The following is a 24,763-nucleotide window of genomic DNA, read 5'->3' as shown; positions in this document are numbered from 1 at the left end:
TTGATGTGATATGTAAAGTTGCTTGCTTTACTTTACTTCACATGCAACATTCTAACTAAAATTGACTGCTTCCTACATTTTCTCATCTAACTCATATGTTGAAACTGTGTTTAATGGATGTGTGACTGAGTGTACCAGCCCTATCCTGGGGAAGCAAGGCCTAACCAGGCTCACCTGGCTGGAGAAGTCTCCTCCCCCTCCCTGCGCCCTGCTGGGTATGCTTGGACTGCAGCCCAGGTATAAAGGCCTGGAGAGAGGCCCAGTGTGATCTGGCTGCTGAGGAGGGAGATTCTGCCCAGGCTCCTGGAGGCAAACTGCGATTGGGCTTGGATCTGGGGACCAGCTAGCAAGACACCAGAGATACTGCAGAGGATCTGGAGGAAGGACCCTGGAAGGAGACCTGCGGAGACTGGTAAGAAGTAGCTCAGGGTGGGAGATTGTATCTTGAGGAGCTCAGCATGTTGCAGTGTGATTCCCTGTTGAGCGAGTAGTGGATTGTGCCACTGCTAATAGGGATCAGGGCTGGGACCTGGTGGAGTAAGGGGGGCTGCTCCCCTTGCCCCCTCCTCAACCCATGGGGCCTGAACCTGCTGCTACAGGCTCTAGTAATTAGGCCCCACTGCCCCAGCAAGAGGGGCTTCTGCTACAGACTCCTGCTTCTAGGCCCCATTGGGAGGGAGGTTTGCTACAGATTACAGCTGCTAGGCTGCATTGCCCCAGCATGGGATGCTTGTTATTGACTCCTGCCACTGGACTGCACTACCCTAGTGAGGAGGCTGTGGGTTTAGAACTGCAGTTGAGTTACAGTATGTGCAGGGTTGGTGCTTGATTTCAAAACCCCCAGGGATTCAACAGCTTCTCCTGAGGGCCGTGGGCACCACTGCTCAACAGGATGCCTTTTGGCTTACCACAGAAGCAGCAAGTGTTCTTAAAACATGTGCCATGGGACCAAGTATAAGGTGAGTCTTGGTCACAGTTTGCCACTTGTCCTGACATCTTCAGCTTTCTCTTAATGCTCCGTGAACTTCCTCTCGGATTTTGCCAAGTTCACTGTATGAATGTATTTCTTATGGAGTGTAAGAAACTACCAAGCATTGTGTTTAATCAGGGCCTCCACAGTGATACGTGCCAATGATTCAGCTACTACATTATCTCCCCATTGATGCCAAAAAATTGTCAAGACCAAAGTAAAAACAATGATTTCGTAATTAAATTACCTTGGGGCTGTAATTAATTATCTTATGCAATGTCTGTGATGTAACTGGTGCATACCTTTTGCAGATGGATTCCTGTAATTACCAGCAGAGTGTTGACATCTTAACCACAGGCTCTTTATAACTCATTTGGCATAATAAACAAAGCTGATAACCAGTCCCTAAACTTCCTTTTTTGTCAGTGATGGCAAATAGACCTGGAGCAAATCCTTTTATTTATAGTAACTTGTAACACTAAAAATATGGATAGGGTATGCTATTCTGAGCATTAACTGATAACTCAGTACTGTCTGTTGAGGGTAACAATTTTCCTTTGAAAGGACTGACAGTTTGACATACTTATGGTAAAGTACAATTTTAAAAAGGTGTTTTTCAAACATTTTCTTGACTACATATGTGATGGGCTGTTAATCCCCCACAGGAGTGGAAGGGGTTCAGCTGGCCAGGCAAATCAATTAACTCTACTACTGCTGGAGGAGAAGCCATAGAACAGGGAATTAACTGGAAGCAGGCTCATCTGTACAGGAATAGTGTGGCTTGAATAAAACCAGGTGGTAGGCAACAGAAGGGAGGGGGTGGGAAGTAGGCTGTAGTTCAGGGCTAATCAGCACGTGGCTTACAGGCCACATGCGGCCCGCAGCCCATTTGTTTGCGGCCTGCAGTGTGGTTTGGGTTTACACAGAGCTCAGGAGGTAGGGGATCCATTGAACGTGGCCTCCACTGGGGACACTCTCCACAACAGCAAGGCATCTCCCCAGTGAGCATTGAAAAACACAAGCGGATGGCCTGGCTAGAACAGACGGGTACAGGGTGTCGGCATTTCTAGCACCCAAGAAGGAGGTGCCAGGAGCACCAGGGCATTGTGGGAAGTGCTTTGTAATCCTGTCTGTGAAAGAAGCTATTTTCATATATATTTGCATGTATATGCAACCACACTTAAGCTGTGGGTCTTGGCATGTGCTGTGAGCATCATTGTGGCCCCCGTGGTGTCCAAAGTTGAGTAGCCCCACTGTAGTTCTCCCTGAATGGAGGGAATTGAGGGGATGGAAAATCCCGGGGGGAGGGGAGAAGTCAGGAAGGTAGGTCAAGGCTCAAGGGAATAGCAACAAGGAACAGGAGTATAGACCTTGGCTGTGGACTGGAGAGTCCCTGAACTGGAAACCAGAGTACAAAGTGGACTGGGTTCCCCTACCAGCTTATGGCACAGGTCAGGCAGAGCACGGCAGACTGCCTGAGAGACCTGGCAAGATTCTCAGCTACTTCAGAAGGGGAGGAACCCATATGGAGACCAAGTCACTGGGTGAGCAATGACAAGTCAGCTGCAGTTTCTGCAGTGAGAGGGATCCACAGGGTGAGAAGATGATGGGGGGAGGGGGAAATACTGCTGGAGGGGCAGAGCAATGCCTGGCTGGCACTATTCCCGGGATGGCCAGCAGGAGGTGCCAGTCTTACATGAACCCCTTGAGATTATAACTGTTCTACGTTTGTCATGTTTGGTACCATTGTATTAATGGAAGAAAGGGCTTTCAAACGATACTCAACTCAACCCATTTCCAATTACATCAAAATTTCCATCAATGAAGGATCTGGTGCTGGGAACTCGTGAAAGCGGGTGAAAATAGTGAGTCCTCCCTGCCACGCTTCAGAGGGTGATTCTATAGAAATTATGATTCTATAGAGTTATCTGAGTCGAACAACACTTTTCTGCCATTGACTTGCCAACAGAATTACATATGCTCCCAGATTATCAGTTGGAAGATGGCATCTCCATGTGCAGATTCAAAGGGAATCTCCTGCTGAAACACACGACTGCTTTCCTGGGGTACGTAACTTTCCATTCTAGTCCCAACCTGACTGAGCTCTGCTTACCTGGTGAAACCCAATGGAACCACAACACAAAATGGAGACAGCGTAAGAAACAAGAAGTTTACTGCCTTATTCTTGTGAGAATTGGTTAAAATATATAATTTAAAGAAAAAAAAGCCACCTACCTACAGTTCATTCAAGAGTGTGGAGCCTATATTTAGTCTCACACTTAACTGGAATTTACTATATTGTAATAGCTAAAAGCTTAACATATATTATTCTAAATGCCCAAGTGGATCAAACTGGAAACAATCACTGGGTATCGAACTACAAGTAAGTACAGATGATCAGCCAAATCTAATGACCTTGCACCAACGTGCAACTATCATAAAATTTTATTTTATCCTGTATTTTGGTCACAAACACTCTTCATTAGCAAAGGCTTGGAAATAAAAATGTAGTTGGAATTGTGGAAGAAAACATTGTCCTCACTCTGAGTTTGTAAGCAACAAGTAGCCAGAGGCAGTTTTATTACGAGCTGCAGCAAGGGAAAAACTGGTTCGGACAGGAGTCCCCCCCCTCACCGAGGCAGATCTTCGAATACAAGCAATTATGAAGCAGTTTATATACTGTCTATTAAATATAATAACAATAACAATTAGTCTCCTTCCCAGTACAAACACCAATGGCTAACAGTTATTTAGTTCCACCCAGATGCTCCTTATCTCAAGGTCCCTACCAGAGTCAGCATTCTATCCTTATCTCTGTATGGAGGCGAAGGCAGCATCTAATTACAGATCTCGTGTTGTCAGGCCACAGACTTAGCCTGACTCTTGCTCTCTTGTTAACAAGACCAAGATGGCTGCACACAAATTCCCTTATTCCCCTTTCCTGCCTCCACAGAATGAAACATGAAATTTAAGTCTAAGAAGCATAGGCAAATTAAATTAATACTGTTGCATAGGATGCTGGTACTTCTGATTAACAAATCCTATGTAATATATTAATTTATAATAGCCAGACATTCAGAGAATTAGGGGAAACAAAGAACAGCATTATCTACAAAATTTGGATTGCATTGTATATGTCAAACAGGATAAGCATACAGTATGCAATTGAAATTACTTCAAATCATTTTGGCTATGAGTTTTTAAGAGAACAGGAAGAAAGAACATTGCTTCCATGAAAGGAGCTCTCTAGTTTAACTTTCTTAAAGAGAGATCATTCAACTTTGTAGTTATTCACCAACTATGCCATAGAAATTAATGATGGAAAAGGCCTAGCACTATGGTAGTTCACCAAATCCAGGCTGATATCAGGAAAGGATGACCTATTGGGACAATTGGAAGGGATGGCCAAATCCTGTTCTTAGATGCAGGTAAACCACTGATGAATTGTACATCTAGGTGTGAGATATTTGGGCAAGAATTTACATAATGTACGTGGAGAAATGGTTCTGAAATATGGCTATTTCAACAATCTTCTTATATGAAATATCATCTGCTTTCCATCTAGTTATACCTATGTCTTACAGGGCCTCATTATTGCTCACTTTCCATGGTGCACAGAATTATCATTCCACACTTAACTATGAAAGTGGCTCTAAAAGCCCTGTCAAGTCTCTCCCTGACAAGAGTAATTGTTAAGGGACTCAGTGTTGTTTTTACATTTAAATAATGGAAACAGACTGCTATGGTAGCAGGTGTTTTTGAAGTGCACATAAAATGGACAAAAGAGATGGGGAACCCTGAAATGTTTTTTCTTTTTTTTTTTTTCTTGTTTCAAAATTTCAAAGCTCTAGGACTGGTTTAAAAAAACAAGAAAAAATAGAAAAAATCCTGAATCTCATCAAAATTGTTTCAGGTTTTTCTTTAATTTTTGACATTTTGGAATTTTATCCAAATTTCAACCAGCTTAAAACATTTTTTAGCAGCATGAAAGAGATGATTGAAACCATTATATGCCTTAAATAAGAACATTACATCATTTCAAGTTTCCTTCCCTTCTATTTTGTACCTGTACAAGCTGGTGATGTACTTTATTAGGAGTTACTTGCACTCAGAATGTTTGATTTTTATTGGGAACTTAAGATAACATAAGATTTTTATCCATGCTTAACTAGTATAGGATTGGCCTTGTAAGATATCTCTGCCTCTGTCCCTTATTCCTTCTGTTTCTGAGGCAGGGACAGACATATACTCCTTAAACTTCCCATCTCTCTGTATTAGGGACACGTGATGTAACTTGAGAGTCATTCAGCAAAGATACCGTACCTCTGCTTATTCATGGAGTGGGCCAAGTGTCTAATGTTGGAGCACCTTAAAAGAAAAACCACAAGTCCTAGTTAATTGTCCAAGAATCTGTCACCCAGTTAAAACCTCATTTTTGGGGAATTCTCTAATACATTAAAAAGCCAATGTTTCACATTTGGATCTTTGAGGATTGATATTTATATGTTAAGACTTGGGTATTGCCTGTTCAATTTGGGGGAAAAAACCTGTGATCTTTTTCTAATCCAGTCTATTTCATTATACCATGTCCATCAATGTGTATGTCTTTGCTGGGTATGTATCCGCCTCTAATTGCTCAAAGGAAAAACAAATTTTTGAATTATTTTCTTTCTCTCCTCTCTCTCTCTCTCTCTCTCTCTCTCTCGCTCACGTTTTAAAATTAAAAAAATAAACCCCAAAATTAAGAAAAAACATTTTGGAACTTCAAAATAAAAAGGTTTGGAAATATTGGGAAAATTCCCACTATGTATCAAATTGTGGGGATATTTTTTGGCTTTTGTTTTTAATCTTTTGCCCATATGGAAATAGTACAAAGTGAAAGTAAGCGGAGAAAACCTCTTTTTAAATGTATTTTCTTGCTTCCCACAGAAAAAAGTAAGAATGTTTTTTCTTCTCTATTGCTTTCCATTTTTGCCCTTAAAAAAAGTTTTTAACACACCTCACTTTCCCCTTTTTTCTGTGCAGAAAGGGGGGAACATAAGAAAAAATGGGTTTCCCTGCTTTCTCTGACATTTAAATTTGTTTACCTCTTTTTCCCCTCCTACTAGCTTAAAATAGAGAAGTGGGAGATGGAAATCTCAAACATTAGAAAAGATTTTTTTTCAAAATAAACAAATTTGAAAGTTCGAAAATGCTTCATCTGAAAAATGAAAAGAGTGAAAATACTCCAAATAAAAAAATACTGTTCATTTCCTTTCAACATTTTTGCTATAAAAAGACACTCATTTTGGTCAACTCTGTTATTATACACATCTTGGTTTTTGTTATGGATCACTCGCAGGGCATGTCTGCACTGGGGAGTTATTTCGAAATATCTCCCCTTATTTTGAAATATGGCGAGTGTCCACACTACCAAACCTACTATTTCAAAATAATGGGCGTATTACTTCGAAATAACTCCTGGGATTCGTCCTCACTGCAGCTGTTTTCCGGGATACTAGAGGTGTCAAAGGAAAGCTATGCTGCATCCAAGGTATGCGCCTGCTTTTCCGCAAAAAAAAAAATTGGAAAAGCAGACGTTTTCTACCACCATCCCTATAAACCTCATACAAAGAAGAAGGCAAGTGCTGAAAGAGGTGGTTTTCCAAAACTTTGCACCATGTAGACCAGTATTTCTTAAACTATGTTCTGCGGAACCCTGGTGTTCTGTGAACAACTCCCAGGTGTGCCGCGACCTCTTCTTTGTTTTTTTTTGTTTTTTGTCTTTTTTTTATCTGACAACAATTTTTTAAGAGAATTTTCATATGTATTCCGCATAAGAAAAATAATTTTTTGGTGTTCCGTGGTCTCGAAGTTTAAGAAGCACTGGTGTAGACTCACCAAATTTCAGAAAAGCAGAAAAAAATACGCAAATTGTGGTTCGCAATTTACGTATCTTTCTGACTTTTCTTTGCGGTGTAGACATAGCCCTGCTTATCAAGAAGAATAGCTTATTTTAAAATAGTTATTTCAGGAGTTGTTGTTTTGAAATAACTTCTTTCAAAATGCTGTGGAAGTGTAGACGTAGCATCGGGCACATTTGTTCTGCAATTCTTCCCATTAACCATACAAGTCCATGTGTGTATGTCTAAGAGAAATGCAGTGTGTAAATTTACAATACTGTAATTTCATATTCTAGCATTTTACAAAGTCATTCCATTTAGGCCTGCCATATTAGCTGTAGGTAGGCTTAGAGTTTACATTTAGTTCTTTATTTTCATTTAAAATGTATGTATTAACATTTGAAAAATTCCCATTCAGTATTCGTAGTGCACTGCGGCTAGAGCCAGGAGAATAAAAATATAAAAATAAATAAATTAATGGAGATTGCCTATCTCTTAGAACTGGAAGGAACCTTGAAAGGTCATTGAGTCCAGTCTCCTGCCTTCACAGCAGGACCAAGTACCGTCCCTGACAAATTTTTGCCCCAAATCCCCTATATAGACAACAAAAACTGAGTAATCAGGTTCAGTCAATTCTTCATCAAAGTTTTCCATTACTTTGTAAAAGAAATCCACAACAACAGAAGGAAATTGTAACAAATATGTAAAGATGGAGGATGTAAAGATGGAGGAGGGCTATAAATATAACCTGATTCCTGCTTCAGTTAGTGCAATATGTTATCTTGTTGCAAAACCCCATCATTATGCACCCAAAAATGCAAGTGGGAAAAAATGGGCCTAATTCTAGTCTAACATACACTGTTTAATGTTACAGATTTTAATGGAGTCGCTCCTACTTCCCTTCGTCTTTTCTTAGGAGGATCGTGAATAAGGAGCATAACTTAATACATGGGATAACACAGAAGATAGCATGGAGACGAAAGAGGAGATGGTGCCTGGCATCTTTGGTGCAGGATAGTCCAAACGCTGCAAGGTGCTGTGCAGCTGCTGACAGCAAAGTTTGTTTTCATTCCAATATAGGTCAAGCATTCATCTTGGTCTCTAATATTTCTCCTAATCCTAGGCCCTCATCATTCACTGAGCTTCCTGTAGGCAGGTGCTTGCAATTGTGTGAGGCCATTGACTTCAGAGGAGTTCTCTGTGGTTGTAGATGCCCATCTGCATGGTGTTTGTTTTTATCTTGATTGATAACTCCCAGACTGGGGAAATGGGAAATGCAAATGCTAAATTTTCAAAGTGTTTGGCAGCACTACCAGAGTTTGAGTAAAATCCTCAGAAGCGACTTAGGTGCAGAAGTCCAATTTTTTTCAGCAGTGATTTAGACTCGTAGTTTAACCCCCACGCCTAGTGTGGTCTGCTGTCCCATGTAGTGGCACTTAGACCACTTACAGCCAAAAAACAGGGGAGCTTGACAGCCAAAGCTGAAAACCAGCTGGCTTTGTAGCTCAATCTGAAGAGGCTCCTATAGGAAGTTCCAGAGATCCCAGGTTCAAATCTAACTGGTGGTAGTTACATTAGTAGCCTATGGCCTTTCAGTGAGATTTAGGAACCTTTGCACATGTGATGCTTTTGCAGCTAAGCTGCTATGTGTATGGAAGCTTTGCCCAAATGGGGAAAGCTGTTTCCTGAAAACAGGTGCTTTTGTGGAAGAAAAACAGAGGAAGAAGGAAAGACTTTTCAAGAATTCAGAAGACAAATATTCACCCCACACAGTCAACTGAGAGAAGGGAAATAATCAAATAGTACACTAAAAAGGGGCTCATTTTACTAAGAAGAAGCTGCTTTCTGTAACATGACCTTTGAGTGACCCATAATATCCCAGTCTGTGGTCTCCATAATGAAATGAAAAGATAGGGATTTCTGCAGAAAGCTGTGACACATCCCTGCTGGCTCAGAGACACTACATTGTGCTGATTATGCTGATGCTTCCCTCATAGTGCTGTGCTTGGCACAGGATCACAATGAAAGGCTGCAGCACTGTGTTCTGCTGGCTCAGAGCCATAGCTTCAGCGAGCAATAGGATAGAGAATCACTTTAAGTTATCTTTATTCTTTTTCACAGAATAAAAGACTAGAACAAGCTCTACATTTTCCATTGGGCTCCTCCTTACCCCAATAAGTAATCATGTTAGATGTGTAATTTTCAGTATTCTGCATGATAAAAGAATCACTGCTAGGCACCAAATCAATAATCAATGTATCCAAAATATACATGCAAATAATTGTGCATGCAAAATGGGGGACTTCATCTGCAAATTGATATTTTTTGGTTGGCATTTGCAAAACAAGGAGAATGAGTTCCCTCTCCTAGAATATTCATGTAAGTGGTAAAAGCTTTTGTGCACATTTATGTCTGCATCTATATATTTTGCAGAGGCAATTTCAGACCAAAGTTTTGAGAACCTATTCCTTGTACAGTATGCTTACAACTTGCATTGTTTTATATGTTCTGCTACACTGTGCTGCATTAACTGGCGATGGGTGTTAGCTGAGAAGTTTAGATTGAAATAGTATTCTTCCTTTCAGATCCATTTACAAAGATGGACCTGAGATGAGAAGTTGGAATCTGAGTTTTGTCAAAGTTTGAGGAGGTTCAGATATGCTGTTGCACATTGGGCTCACTTCCAGTGTTGACCTCTCGAATTGAAAAATGGAAGAGGTTAAAAACAGACTGCTTTTGCTGAAGCACAGCGTTGCTTATTCCAAGGGACAGGCATGTGTTTTCTTTTCTAGTTTGAGGGTAGTTTACATTCAGTGGGCCTATTTTTCCATCAGTTCTACTGTGATACATAACAGATATCAGCCAACTAACAGCAGTAATTGGGGCTAGCTGATTTTATTTAGTAGTAGTATTAAGAAATGTTTATTTTAGAGCATTGTCCAATAAGAATCAGATCTCCCTGATGCTGGGCACAGTCCCACCAGTTAATGAGACAACCTTTCTACTATACAACTTGTCATCTATTTATTTAATGAAAAAACTTTCAGATCATTTGGAAGCATCATATTATGTATGTTTGCTAGCGGAGGTAACAACATGATTTTTTTTTTTACCATTATTTTCTGTTCCCTCTTCCCTCCTAGGCTATGTCTACAGTGGCGCGATCTTGCACCAGAGCTATGCAAATGAGGCTGTGTGGAATATTGTCGAGCCTCATTTGCATATCTAATGAGCTACCATTTTTGCGGAAGAGGATCTTGTGCAAGAAGGAGCTGTCTACACTGCCCCTTCGTGTGCAAGAAAAACTCTCTTGCGCAATGCCGTTATTCCTGAAAATAATCAGCATAACAGCATTGTGGTTAGCCTCATTTGCATAGCTCTGGTGCAAGATCGCGCCAGTGTAGACATAGCCCTGGTGTTTTGTCTGTTTTGCATCTTTGCTAAAAAGAGACTGTAAGCTCTTTAAGATGGACCCAGGGCTGTTTTGTGTGCTTGTATAGCATCTGGGTATAATGGGGCTTTGATCCTGATCAGGCTTGTTAGGTGCTGCTGTAATACAAATAAATAGTAATGATTTGGTGGGAATATATGCAGGCAATATCTATTAACAAAGATAGCTTTGCATACAAATCCACAAGATAAGGATTCGTTAACTGGTTTATATTTGTAAAGCAGTCTGAAGTTGCACAGTGTTATATAAGTGCTAAGAACAGACCCTAAAGCCTGCCTTTCACATGTTTAAATCCACAATTGTTGTTTTTAAAAGGGAGAAATTTTATGAAAAATTACTTCTGCCCTGAATCACTCAGACTCCATTCAGACAACTGTTAGGTCTTATTAAAGAAACAGTGGGAGTATTTAGGTATCCACAGAAGTCAGAAAATGTATGCTACACCATCAGTCACTATAAGACTAAAACTTTTTTAATGACAATTAACTAAAGAAACAATTTTATACCACCCTTTTCTTATTGATTATTGCAGAGATCCAGCTGTCTTCCCGGGAACACCATCCTTTGTCATGCTGCCTACTTTAGCATTGCCCTGGAAAAACATTTTTTTCCAGCATGCCATCCTGGGGCTGGTCCTTTTAATTTAGCAAAGCCAGTGCCATTTTGCAACCAACTACTGCTTACAGATCCAACCGCTGCTTACAGATCCAACCAACAAGTACTCAACTCTTTATATTCCCCCTCATTGTTGTAGGGATAGCACCTTCTCTGTCAATGAACTTAACAATTGCTCCTGGAAAATCGTAAGCAGATCACATTTTTTATTCCATATTTCCAGAGTCAGATTGTCTTTGCATATTTATTTTCACCCGCCATTGGCTTCAGTTAGAATTGTCCATCTGTTACTGGAGAGCAGAATGGGGACAGAGTTCAGAATTTGGGACCCCCAGTGGTAAAGTTTGTGCAAAAAGCAAAAAAATTACAAAAATTGGCTAGGAGTTTTGGATGTAGCACACGGTTGCTGCAAAATGAGACCATCTCAAGGCACAAAAGAAATGTGGTCACTTATGAAGCAACAGAAAGGAAATTGTGTGTGGCCTAAGCGGACCACTCTAAAGGAAACTTTATAAGCTCACAGTTGTGGCTGGTCTTTCAGGCTGGCAGTCAGATGACTGTCTGGCATCAGGCCTCCCATTCATTTTTAATAAACAAAAGGCAAATGAAAATGTCCCAGTTATTAACACTGGAAAAGTTGGCTACTGTGCACGCACAGTATATTTCTATTACATTTTTAAATCAATCCATAAAGCTGCTGGCCAGCATTCCATGGATATACTGCTGGCCATGAATGACACTGGCTTAATGTGGAATATGGAAAATGCACTCTGCGCACAGAGGACATTTTTTTTTTTAAATGCTAACTGAGACATTTTTCATTTGTTTTGGTTTATTAAAAAAATAAACATAGTAACAAAAGGCATCAGTGCCAAGTAGGGGACTTATTAAAAAGAGGCTTTCATTTAAGTGACTGAGTCCTTCTAGGTTAGCCTTTCTTCATAAAATGTAACTTCTTTTTGGCACCCTCTCTGCTGATTCAGTTGATCTTTGACTAAAAGACATGAACAGTGGGTCCATGTCTGGGATAAAAGGATCAGCAGCATAGACAATCAAAGCCCTCAAGAACTTAAGTGCCATTGTTTTGCTGTTGAAGGACACTGCCTCCTAGAACTCCTCAGAGAGGGAGAGGAGTCTCTCAGGCTATGTCTACATTACAGTTTTTTCAGAAGACAGCCATTTTTCAGAAAAAGACTTTCCTTACATCCACACTGCAATCACGTTCTTTTGAAAAAGAATTGAAAGAACAGAGGGGTTTTCCTGACATTGGTAAACCTCTTTCCATGTGGAAGAATCCTTTTTTCTGAAAGAGCTCTTTTGGAAAAAGGCATGTGTGGACATGGAAAAGGGAATACTTTTGAAAGAAGAGAAAGCACAGGTGCCCTAGTGGCCACTCTGTCCATAGTACTCACAACTGAAATGTGAGATAGCGTCCATTCAGTGTGGATGCTATCTTTTGAAAAAGCAGAATACTTTTTTGATGCACTTTTGCTGTGTGGACGCTCTCTTTCAGAAGTTTTTTCAGAAGATCTCTTCTAGAGAAGCTTCTTCCGAAAGAAGCTTGCAGTCTAGATGTAGCCTCTGTGCTTACCCCTCCTAGAGTATGCAGAGAGTGTTTCCCTCCACAGAGGGACAGCTCTGTTAGCCAGTATAGGTGAGCAACAAGCCTTGCCTCCTCCCCACATCTTTTGAGACTGCAAGTAGCAGCACTAACCAAGACCTGCCCATGCAGGTGTAGTATAGACCTGTTATGTGTTTTTGGGGGGAGGGGGGCATGCAGTGTCCTTACTCCACATCCCATCATAAGCATAAACATAATCTTGGTGTCTGCTTCTTTGCGTTTGCTTCCTCCAATATTGGCAAAACTGTAACATGTTCTGGCAAAGTTGGCGAAAAGAATCAGTGGAAATAGGAAACCAAGGGGTTTGCTTTAACTACCTGATGAAGGATAGACATCATCAGGATGAACAATTGACATAATATTTATGTGATGGACCATGCTGACCTGTAGCCCCCAGAAGAGCACAATAGCTTAGTTACGTGGAAGACAGATTCCATTTTGCAAAGGATTTTGAGATTTTAAAATTTTCATTCTGATTCAGCAAAGACAAAGTTCAATATTAGAAGAAAATAAAAAAAAGAATTTGGACTGATCAAAACATTTCATTGTTTTCCACTTTTTATTTTGTATACAATATGTAATGTAAATGAACAATTTATACCATTCTATGAAGATTTTGATTGAATTGCACTTCGCAATAGAAAGTGGTTCAGTCCAAAATTTTCCAACTGGCTTTACGTAGAAGTCTGGCCTCACAGCAGTTTAGGAGAATCAGGGAACAAAGTTTTGATACACCCTGCCATACCTCATCAAATAGACAAAGCTTTCTTCATACAAAGCTTGGAATTCCTGTACAGAGGTCTCACCAGGATCCTGGTGTATTTTAGACACGTTCAGGGAATCAAAGAGGAAAGATGTGCTTAGACTTGGTGGTGTGAATTATTTTCTTCACTCATTGGCACAGCAATGCATTTCTTTCTTCAGAAACTCCAGTGAATTGTTTGAACATGTCTCACTTCTCCTTGCCCCTCTGCCTGTGCTCCTGGAAACATGGAAAGCTCTGGAAAACTCCTTCTTGACCTCAGATATGGTGATCCGTTAGAGCCAGTGGGCAAGACCCATCAGCCAGACATCTAGGCTGTGTCTACATTGGCACCCCTTTCTGGAAAAGGGATGCTAATGAGACCAGTCAGAATTGCAAATGCCGCGGGGGATTTAAATATCCCCCGCGGCATTTGCATGAACATGGCTGCCGCTTTTTTCTGGCTCGGGGTTTTGCCGGAGAAAAGCGCCAGTCTAGACAGGATCTTGAGGAAAATAAGCCCTTTTCCGTAAGATCCCTTATTCCTACTTTTACTTGAAAGTAAAATGAACATGTGTTCATTACAACAAAGCCTCTTTATTGAACAAAACTGGTGTCGGGAGGAATGAAACTGAAGTAAGACTGGGAAAGAAAGTGGGGGAGGGGAGGGTGGGAGATGGGAGGGGGAAACCTGGAAGGAGGGAGCTGGCAGGGGGAGGCAAGGGGAAGAAGGAGGAGGAGAAGCTGAGGGTTGGGGGTTTTGCTGGCCCAACTATCTCCCAGTACCATGGGTGAGGAGGCTTTGGCATCCCTGGGGGGAGGGGTGGGGAGGAAGAATCAGGAGGGAGAGAAGGAGTGGAAGGAGGAGCGGTAGCTGGGGAGGCAGCAGGGGCTGGAGCAGCAGGAGGCCGCAAGCTCTGCCCCAGGGTCAATGACAACCTGGGAGGCACAGACCATCCTGCCCCCCAGGATGCAGTCCATGGCATCAAAATAGGGGTAGGGGGTCTGGGTCTGCCTCTGGTTGGGAGCTGCCCCCTGTGGCCCTGGAATATTCCTGCCACCGCTCCTTTATTTTCATGTGAACCTGTTCCTGGGTTCGCATGTGGCCTTTGGTGGCCAGGCTGGCAGCCATCCGCCTGTAGATAGTTACGTTCTTCCGTTTAGTGCGGAGATCATGGATGTTGGAGGCATCCCCCCAAACCTGACTTAGGTCCCTGATCTCCGCACTGGACCAGGCAGTTTCCCACTTTTTCTGGCCCCTGGCTGGCTCCTGGGAGCTGACAGACTGGTCGTGAGGAGTGGTGGAGGGCTGGCTAGCACTGGCTGCCTGGCTCATGCTGGGGCCACTGGGTCAGGTGCAGTGACTGCTGGCTCTGGGCTGGCAGGCTTGGAGGTGGCACAGGTGCTGTGGCCAGAATCTACCTCTTCAAGGGCTCTGGGAAGAGAGGGAGAGAGAGGAGTTTTCTTGGTTGTGCCCAGAGTGTCCACCAGGGCACCCTGGGCAGGGCTGGAGGCCCCCTATTTCAAAAAGTGTCTACACAAAACTTATTTTGAAATTGAAATTGGTGCTATTCCTCGTGGAATGAGGTTTACCAATTTTGAAATAAGCCCTCCACTATTTTGATTTAATTTCAAAATAGCGGTTTGGCTGTGTAAATGCTGGTAAAGCATTTCAAAATAACTATGCTGTGTAGACATACCCTAACATTGTGATTAAGCACTGGCTCAGTGGAAGAAAGAGAGCCACTTAATGAGTCTCCAAGAGTTTTGAAACACCCCACTTCTCTTTAGTGGCTTTCCTTCTAATCCAGGGGTGCTGGGCTATTGAGTTCTTACAAATTCACAGCCCTATGTGATGTGGCTGCAGGACACTAGCATGGAAACAATAGGACAATAAAAAAACCCACAATTCTAACAACACCCTTTTCTTTTTTTCCCCCATGGCTCTGTCTACATTGGCGCGATCTTGTGCAAAAGCAGTCGCTTTTGCACAAAACTTGCTGCCTGTCTACAATGGCTGCGAGTTCTTGTGCAAGAACACTGTTGCACTAATGAATGAAATCAGTGCTTCTTGCGCAAGAACTCTGATGCTCCTGCTCAGGACTAAACCCTCTTGTGCAACTGTTCTTGTGCAAGAGGCCAGTGTAGACAGGTAACATGAATTTCTTGTGCAAGAAAGCCCTATGGTTAAAAGGTTACATGCCAGTGTAGACGCTCTCTTCTGGAAGAGTTCTTGTGCAAAATCATACCAGTGTAGACACAGTCCATATCTTCTTCCCTTGCCTCCTGTTGATTCATGCCACAGCACAATGATGCTAAATGCCAAAGAAACACTATTTGGAACAACATATTCTCCTTCTAACATTATCCATATGACACTTCCTCATTTAATACTAAGATAATCTTTTTGTTTCCTCTTTAGCTTGCTCACTTCATGGGGGTCTGCTCCTCCACAAATACAGTCAGTGTCACCTTTTGCCATTGACATCCATGCAAAATTAAGCCCCAAAGTAATTTAGATCAATATGAACGATGGCTGGTGAGTTTATATCCTAATTAAAAAAAAAAAGCAAAGCACACTGGGCCGCTTTGTCAATTTAAATTGCAAAATGTGTGTGCCCTTCAAATCCTCCAATTCTGAGTAAATCAAAGAAGCTAATGAATGCAGTGCCACTGGCAACTGGGTAATATAGCTGTGTGCCAGGATACTTTTGTGAGAGGGAAAATATTTTCAGTATTTTATCTTTAGTAGTAATATTTGCAGGACAATACACAACGGCTGCCTTTGAGCATGATCTGCAAAGCCAAGTCCAAGTAAGGAAGTAACTCTTTACACAGGAAAGGCAAATTAAGAAAAATCTCCAGCTGTATTATCCTCTCTTCAACCCCAACACATGTTTTCTTAATTAATGGTAATAAGATAACAGAACTACTGTAATTATGCCTATGCAGAAGATGCTGCAGGCATTTGCTTTCAGTTAGCTAAAATGTAATCAACTGTGTAAGAATATAGTGCTAATTGCACGCATTACATGCAGCTAATAGAAGTTGGAATCACTTTCAAGTAAATATTGTCTTTAAACAGTACATTTTCTGCTACTATACAAGTCAAGGCCAGCAAAGCAATTACTATTCGTTGCCTGTTAACTTTTATATCTCTGAATTTAGACTCGTCTTGGATCCAAAGCCCACACAAGAACTACAGCAGATTTTACAAGAGTGAGAAGGAGGTGTGGAAGGTGCTCAATTGCCCCAAATGATGGAAAAACCCTGGGCAGGTTGAATTGTGCATTCCTTCACGCTATACACAGATAGCTCCTTTGGTGCAATACTATATTGGCTGAATGCAAGCCTTTGGAATTTAATCCAAATGGATCATGGAAATGTGCAAAGCCATTCAGCATGTAGTGATGTGATACTTGGCAGTGCAGATGTGAACATACATCATTTTCAGTCAGGACATTCCCTACCGATCCAGATACTGGCATCTAACCTGAAACGTATGGAAATAATAGCACATAGTTTAATGGGTGTCTGCAGTACCTCGGTTACTGCAGTCTTCCCATCATGAAGTTGATTTCTGTGGAGAGTTTGGCAGGCTTATTTTCAGCTATAACCATGGAAGTCAGTAGAAAAAATTAATCTAGATCCCTGGAAATAAAAGCACAAAGTAGCAGCAGGTAAGAAATACTCTGTTTTGAGAAATCCCTTGTCAGGCTGAAAAAAACAACCGTTTTAATCCTTAATGGGTTATATTTCCTTATTCCCATTCATTGTAGGAAACTGCATAGCTCAAGTGAGTAGAAAAAGGCTGCTTGCTGCTTCATGTTACCCTTTCAAATCCATCTCAAGCTGGTAGAGACCAAAAGCTATTCCCATCTGCAATGATTATACAGAGACCTCTGTGCAAGAAGTTTGGTCTCACTGTTCTTCCCACAAGCAAGATGTCTGTATTTATTTAAAACCTGCACTTCAGCTGGCACCATTGTTGACAGTCTCAGGAGAAAACCCAAGGACCATTATTTGGGCCACGTGGTTAAAATGGAGCTCCTTGTTCCCTCCCATGTCCATTGTTCACCTGTGTCTGGCTCAACATCATTGCAATCCCTGGATCAGATCCTCAACTGGTTTTTGTTGGTATAGTTCTGCTGGCTTAACTAGAACTCTGACAATTTCCACAAGTTGATGGTCTGAAAAAGCTGACCTTTACCATTTGAAGTAAATCTAGTACTGTATTTAAATGTCAGATTTTGCTCTGTTGTTGATTTGTCATGTTACATCCCAAAGTTTAATTTTTGAGAAGTTCTATGACCTTATGCTATGCAGGAAGTCACATAGATAACCACTATGGTCCCATTTGGCCTTGGAATCCATAAAAGTCCCCAGTTGAGTTTTAACCCCTATACTTACTGGCTCTGTATAAACACAGAGGCAACCCTTACCTCAAATAGCTTACCAGCCACTGGAAGAGACAAAATGGTGGGAGAGAAGAAACACATTAGTATTCATGTCATTTAGGATTTGCACTGGTGTAGAATTTGCCTTTCAGAAATTATCCATTGTTTCAGTATTTACTGCTACACAATGCTATCTTCATCTGTAAATATTGTTTGTTTATAATACAGGGAAATATTTTGAAAGAAAACATCAAATGCTCCTGCTTTGTCTGTCTTATTTAGGATGAATGGATCTTGCAGGATTCAGGAAAGGAGAACTAACTTCAGTATCCAACCTGAGGGTTTTTTGGCTTGGTGAACAAGTGCTTCTCTATTCCTGCTCTGAGTAGATTTGATTTCCTTTCTGCTGAGGGGAGAGGGACTTATCACCTATGCTGGGCTAAAATAATAACTTTGGTTGACCTTGTCTCTACCATTTAAGATTATAAATGCTGCAGCTGTGGATTTTCTGATCCATCTACCTCGAGGCTACACAGATAAGTTTTGTTATATCCTGTCGTCATCACCAAAACTGCAGCCAGAAACGTTCAGTTAGGAGAGAGGCCCATAAACAAAATCAGCCCTCGTGGGTATTAGCAGGAATGACATAGAATCATTTAGCTATATCTTGCCAAGGAAAAGCAAATATTGCTTGGAGTAGGAAGGGGGAACAGAGAGTAGAAATGGATAGGAGAAGCAAGACTGACAGTGGGCTCCTTCTACTTGGCTTGAGGCCTGGTTATCATTCAGTCTTCTGCTCCTGAGAGCAGTCGTGTTTCCTCCTTTTTTTTTCCTCTCTCTTCCAAATGATACATTAGTTTCCTTTCAGGTTTGTAACATGTTGCCACAAGCAAATGGGAAATCCTGAAAAAACTTGTAGCAGATTCACTCCCAGGCACTGATTCCATGTGTGCTCTGGGGCTGGATTACCACAGGAAAAAAACAGTAAGTAGGCGCTCAGCACCCACCAGCCACAGTTTTTAGGTGGTGCCAACAATCATCTAATCAGTTGTCAATTGACAGGAGGCACTGCCAAATAGCTGTTTTGTGTCTCGGAAGGGGTTTGGGTGAGGCTGGAGAGCAGTGAGGGGTAAGGGCCTTAGGAATGGAATGGAAGAGACAGAACAAAGGTGGGTGTTGGGGAGGGGGATGGAGTGAGGGTAGAGCCTTGGGGAAGAGGTGGTGTGGGGAGGCAGGCCTTAGGGCAGAGAGAGAGTGGAGCATCCCAGAGGAAAAGTAAAAGTCAGTGCCTATGTTTTCAATTCTCAGAGGGAGGAATTCAGCACTAATGAAGCCTGGGCTCTCACTGCCTGAAGTGTTCAGTGTCTGTCAGTTCTATGCAGTGTAGTATTATGCAGAGCAATGGGCTGGATATGGATCGTATGAACAATTTTGGATCAAATATTTTATGGGCGAGTCTCTCTGCAAGGAGGCTCTTCCCATGTGCATTCCCCTATTTTGCAGCCCAAAGAAAGGACTGGACATTAGTATGCCTACTAAGAGTATCCTCATTTACATTAGAAGGAATAGATTATTTTTAGTAAGTGATACCAACCATTACATCATGGCAATTAGAAAAAACTTCTGCAGTGGACAAGGTATTCCATAATTAGCATTTTTGGAATTTAATTGGAATGTGTTCATTTTCTTCTGAATTACCTGCTATGGAAGTGTTTCTCAAATTTGTGGTGGAAATGTAGCCGTTTTAGTCTGGTGCAGCTGAAACTGCAGTCCTGTTTTTTGTTTCTCAAATTTGTGAGAAATGAATCAAACTTGCCCCACTCCTATCATACTAGTCATGTGGTATTAGAGGCCTATGTAGAATATATGGTCACTCTAAGTAGAATATGTAAGTCTTCATAATATATGCCTCTTCTTTTCTTAAGCCTTGTTTATACGGTACTGGTATCAGTACAGGGATGTGATTGGAAAAAAGGCTCTAACATATAGCACTCAAAGGGCATGTCTATACTTACTGGAAGAGCGATACTCCAGAGGTTGATCTTCTGGGCTGTGTCTAGACTTGCAAGTTTTTCCCCAAAAGTGACTGCTTTTGCGCCAAAAACTTGCCAGCTGTCTACACTGGCCGCTTGATTTTGCGCAAAAGCACTGACGTTCTACTGTCCGAAATCAGTACTTCTTGTGCAAAAGCTTTGACGTTCCCGTTCGGGCAAAAGCCTTTTTCCAGAAATGTTTTTGCGCAAGAGGGCCAGTGTAGACAGCTAAAAACTGTTTTGCGCAAAAAAGCCCCGATGGCGAAAATGGCGATCGGGGCTTTCTTACACAAAATCGCATCTAGATTGGCGCGGATGCTTTTCCGCAAAAAGTGCTTTTGCAGAAAAGCGTCCGTGCCAATCTAGATGCTCTTTTCTGCAAATGCTTTTAATGGAAAAACTTTTTTGTTAAAATCATTTGCGGAAAATCATGCCAGTCTAGACATAGCCCTGGTGTTCAATTTAGCGGGTCTAATGGAGACCTGTAAATCGAACGGTGATGGCAGCTCCTGCCAGTGTCCAGTATTTTTCCTTCTTCAAGGAGTAAGGGAAGCTGACAGGAGCATTTGTTCCTACTGGTTTCCCTCATAGTGGACACTGCCCAGGCTCAACTTAAGGCAAGCGGAATCCAGCTACACATTTTGTGTAACTGGGGTTGCATACCCTTAAGCTGACTCTCCAGGTCTCGTAGAGATCTGGCTGAACTGTCCCTTGTAGACTTTGCTGGCATACGCTTCCTAGTTTGCATTAATGTAGATCTGTTTCAGATAGAAACTGTTATTACAAGCTAGAATTCTTTTATAGTGTGCCAACAGGGTTTATACAGGGCAGGTAAAGTGCAACACACTTTACAAATCACACCCTTGTACTGCTCTTGACCATGTTGTGTAGACAAACTCTTTAGCTGTGAAATAGTTCACAGCTCTTGAGCAGTGAAATAATCCACAATGTTGACATTTAAAATATCATTACTGATACCCAAGTTAAAAGCCATTAATATAAATGTGTCAGTTCTCACCTCAGAGCAATTGTTTCTGGTTTTCCACTAATTCAGGGAGAGACAGTTGCATTATGTTCCCTTGGGTCAGATTCTCAAAGTTTGGCTTTGCATTGTTTTTATTGCAGCAAGACCCTCAAGGCCCTCAGTGTCACAACACTTAACCGATTTTGAAGCTCAATTATCATTTTCTAAAGGAATTTAATCACTTAGAGGTTTAAATCCCATTGACAGCTAATTTTAAAATATATTGAAATATCTGGGCTTTAGGCCTGAAAGCTAAAAATGAGTTATGCAGCATATCACTGAGCATTGTGATGCCTAACTTTTAGGTAGCTGAATCATTGCAATTCATGAAGTCAGAGTTAGGCACTTCAGCTCGTATTCAACGAACGAGGAGAAATAGATGATTGCAAATCATAAAATCCAGCAGGGTAAGCAGGGAGTCAGCTAATCTAGCCAGTGGAAGATGCCAATAGTGGGTATGTGCTAAGGGCTTTAGGATCATCTGATGTGGGTTGCCTCAGTCTCTACTCTTGAACTCTGGATAAATAAAGTCACTGGAGCAGGCGTACTTGATCCTGGCACACCCACATCCTGGGTGAGTGGTCCACTCACCAGCCTATACAGTAATTCTCCTGCTTATATTCATAATCTCTCTTTCTCTGTCTCCTCCTCCTTCCTTCTCTTTCTCTTCTTCCCCCGCCCCCAAGACTTTCTAATCTCTTTTGAGTGCTCCTATCAACTCAGACCTCATGCTAGTACAGGGCTACTCAACGTGTGTCCCGCAGGCCACATGCAGCCCGCAGCCCACTTGTTAACTGTCCACAGTGCAGTTTGGGTTTACACAGAGCTCAGGAGGCGGGGGATCCATTGAACATGGCCTCCACTGGGAACATGCTCCACAGTGGCAAGACATCTCCCCAGCGAGGTGAGCATTGAAAGACGCAAGCGGACAGCCTGGCTGAAACAGACGGGTACAGGGTGTTAGAGTTTCTAGTCCCCAAGGAGGAAGTACCGGGAGTGCTGGGGAATTGTGGGAAGTTCTTTGTATTCCTGCCTGTCAGTGTGAAAAGAAGCTATTTGCATATATATATATTTGCATTTATATGCAACCACACTTAAGTTGCAACCCTTGGCATGTGCTGTGAGTATCATTGTGATCCCCGTTGAGTAGCCAAAGTAGGCTTCCAAAGTTGAGTAGCCCTGTGCTAGTATAACCCACACACCTTCTGGGTATGGTGTACTGTCCCTTTTTTCATTGTATTCCTTTGGTATATATGGTCATGCCAATTCTCTTCCAGAATATGATCTGAGGAAGTGGGTCTGGCCCACGAAAGCTCATCACTTATTAAACAATCTTCTTAGTCTTTAAAGTGCTACATAGTTTTTCCTTTTGTTTTTGTCCCATGTAGTGGCACTGAGATAACTTACAGAGAAAATAATAAGCCTCCTTTACAGCCTTTGCTAATAGTGATTTGGTGTTCAGCTTGTACAGTAAAGAGTCACGTTCTAAGTTCTAGAAGTTCCAGGTTTGATTCCACCGGCAGATGACCAGGGTTGGTTGGTGTTACATTAGGGTGTCCAAATTCTATAGGGACAGTTCTGATATTTGGGGCTTTATCCTAAATATTGTCCCAATTTTTCACACTTGTTATCTGGTCACCCTAGTCCATGTACAACTTAAGTAGCCAAATACCCATCTGCCCCTGGTTTGTGATTTGCTCTGGGGCTAGGCAGATGATTGGCTCCCAGGTACCTGGGTAGAGGCAACAGTGTCAAGTTCAAAGGCAGAAACATAGATTCCTATGGAACTGTAAAACTTAGGCACCCAGTAAGTTTGACCACCATCAATGTTCAGTGGGAATTTTGTGTCTCTCAGTGGTCCTGAAACTTGACCTTCTGCATCTACATTTTGTGCCTTATTCTTTTGTAATTAAAAGTTAGATTCTGGAGAACAAATGAGAAGCCTGCTTGTGTTCCTCTACAAAGATCATCAGACTCCACAGGTGGTACACCATAGCTGGCAAAACGCTGTAGTATAAAGATAAGATACTGGACCACTGATTTACTACAGAATATAAATTCTTATTGTCTCTTTTCCTTGCTATCACCTTTTCAAATGGGAATTTGCCCTGACGGTGTCCCATTCTATACCGAGAAACCTCAGACATTTTTATATCATCTCTGAACTGTTTGGGAGAGAATATTTCTCCTCCCCCCACACATCAGAAGGTCACTCAGCAGTCAGAAATTCTGCTACAAAGGCAGGGGAGTTTTTTTGGAATTACATTTTGAAATTATGGCTTCTATGGCACATGATGTGGTTATCTACCCTCAACCCCCTTCATTCCTTCCTTCTCTTTTCTCCCTTCTTCTTCTCCTTGCCCTGGCTAATATTTAGTCTCTGAAATTTAATTAAAACCACATTTGTTTCCTCTGCTGGATATGACTTCTGCTACTCATAGTTTGAAGCTTTCTTTGCTTCTTCATACCCAGTAAAAATATTATTAGATAGTTATCTGTTGTATTTAAAACTTGAGTTCAAAATTGAATTTTAGAGTTCTGCTCTGCAACAACAACAAAAAACATAAACACTTAGGCATACACTGATTGTGAAAAAAATTATATGAAATCCAAATTTGCTGTCAAAATAATTTGGATGGAAAATGTTTGACCTATTGATGTGTCCCAAATTTCAGATCCAGCATCTTCCCAATTAACATACTAAAAAAAAGAAATATGACATAGCTTTTGCTGCTCAATAACAAAGAATTAATTTCATAAAATGATGTTTTCCTTATAAAATATAAAAGGGACTAAAGGAAAAGTGCAAAATTCACTACTACTTACATTAATTGAAAAAACTGTTTTAAAGCAATTTTCATTTATAAAAGAAAAAAAAGGTAAGATTCTCAGAATTTCTAGTTCAAAGCTTAGGATATACCTACATTGCCAAAAAAAGGAGTCTTTATAACTTGGGTAAGCTAATTTGGGTTCGAAAAGAACTTAAAGAAAATCAACTTAGTTTTTAACTTGCTCAGAGATTTGTAAATTTTAAGGTCAGAAGATATGACCATGATCATCTATAGTCTGACTCCCTTGATATCTCAGATCACAAAACCTCACCCACCCCCTACTGTAACAGGCCCATAACCTCTGTCTGAGTTACTGAAGCCCTTTCATCATGAGTTAAAAACTTCACCTTCAAAGGTGTCATTTTGGGATGGTGGGGGGAACAGCCGTATGTACTGGGACACTGCTTGCTTTTCTTCCTGCTTTTCTGACTATCAGAGAGCAAGGGAAAAGTATACGGCTTCTCTTTGTGTCTCTTACTCCTGGCTGGTGAAGGGAGAGGGCAGAGGAGTAATTCACAAAATCCATGTACTTTTCCCTTGCTCCGTGATAGTCAAAGAATGGGAAGAAAAGCAAGCTACTTTCTGATATGCACAGCTGTCCCCCATCCCTCCTCCCCGCCCTTCCAAAATGGCACCCTTGTTCACCTCAGAGAACCCACCATTTACTCTAGTTTAAAACCAGTGAGTGACTTGTGCTGTATATTGAAGTAGGCAACACAAAACAAAAAGGCTCTCTGCCAATCTGACCTGGGGAAAAATTCCTTTCTGATGCCAGTCACAGCAACCAGTTAGACCCAAGGTCTGTTGGCAAGAGCCACCAGTCAGATAACTGGGAAAGAATTTGCTGTTGTAATTTATTATCCTTTGTATCTATTATCCCATTTCTGTCTATTGTAAATATATTCTATTAGCAGTCAGAGATGGGCTACAAGTCATCATAGGTAATCTCCTCATACCATTCCCTGCATAAATGTATCAAGGTCGGTCTTGGGGTTTTTGCTCCCATTGCTCTCTTTGGAAAGCTGTTCCAGAATTTCACTTCTCCGATGGCTAGAAACTTTCATCTAATTTTAAGCCTAAACTTGTTGATGGTTGGTTTATATCCTCTTGTTCTTCTGCCCACTTTGGCCATTAACTTAACTTAACTCCTCTCTCTTCCTGAAGTATATCTCTCTGATTTATTTTCAGAATACCATC

General features: G+C 41.5%; 1 long non-coding RNA gene across 6 annotated transcripts; it reads left to right on the top strand.

Annotated features, from left to right (window-relative positions):
- Window positions 1-254: 254 nt before the first annotated feature.
- On the top strand, window positions 255-17,944 carry LOC142827762 (uncharacterized). 6 transcript variants are annotated; one of them, XR_016349109.1, is made up of 5 exons: window positions 255-412; window positions 2,940-3,036; window positions 7,769-7,885; window positions 15,704-15,820; window positions 16,450-17,944. It is a non-coding gene; the product is annotated as an uncharacterized LOC142827762 (long non-coding RNA). The 6 variants fall into 6 exon arrangements; XR_016349110.1 differs by lacking the exon at window positions 15,704-15,820 and having other exon boundaries at window positions 16,450-17,943; XR_012902498.2 differs by lacking the exons at window positions 15,704-15,820; window positions 16,450-17,944 and adding an exon at window positions 10,836-11,208.
- Window positions 17,945-24,763: the final 6,819 nt, after the last annotated feature.

This window comes from Pelodiscus sinensis, chromosome 3 (genome assembly GCF_052426305.1).
Source record: "Pelodiscus sinensis isolate ZL-2025 chromosome 3, ASM5242630v1, whole genome shotgun sequence".
Taxonomy (NCBI): Eukaryota; Metazoa; Chordata; order Testudines; family Trionychidae; genus Pelodiscus; species Pelodiscus sinensis.
The sequence above is the reverse complement of the archived record's forward strand: the minus strand, read 5'-3'. Positions and strand labels throughout refer to the sequence as shown.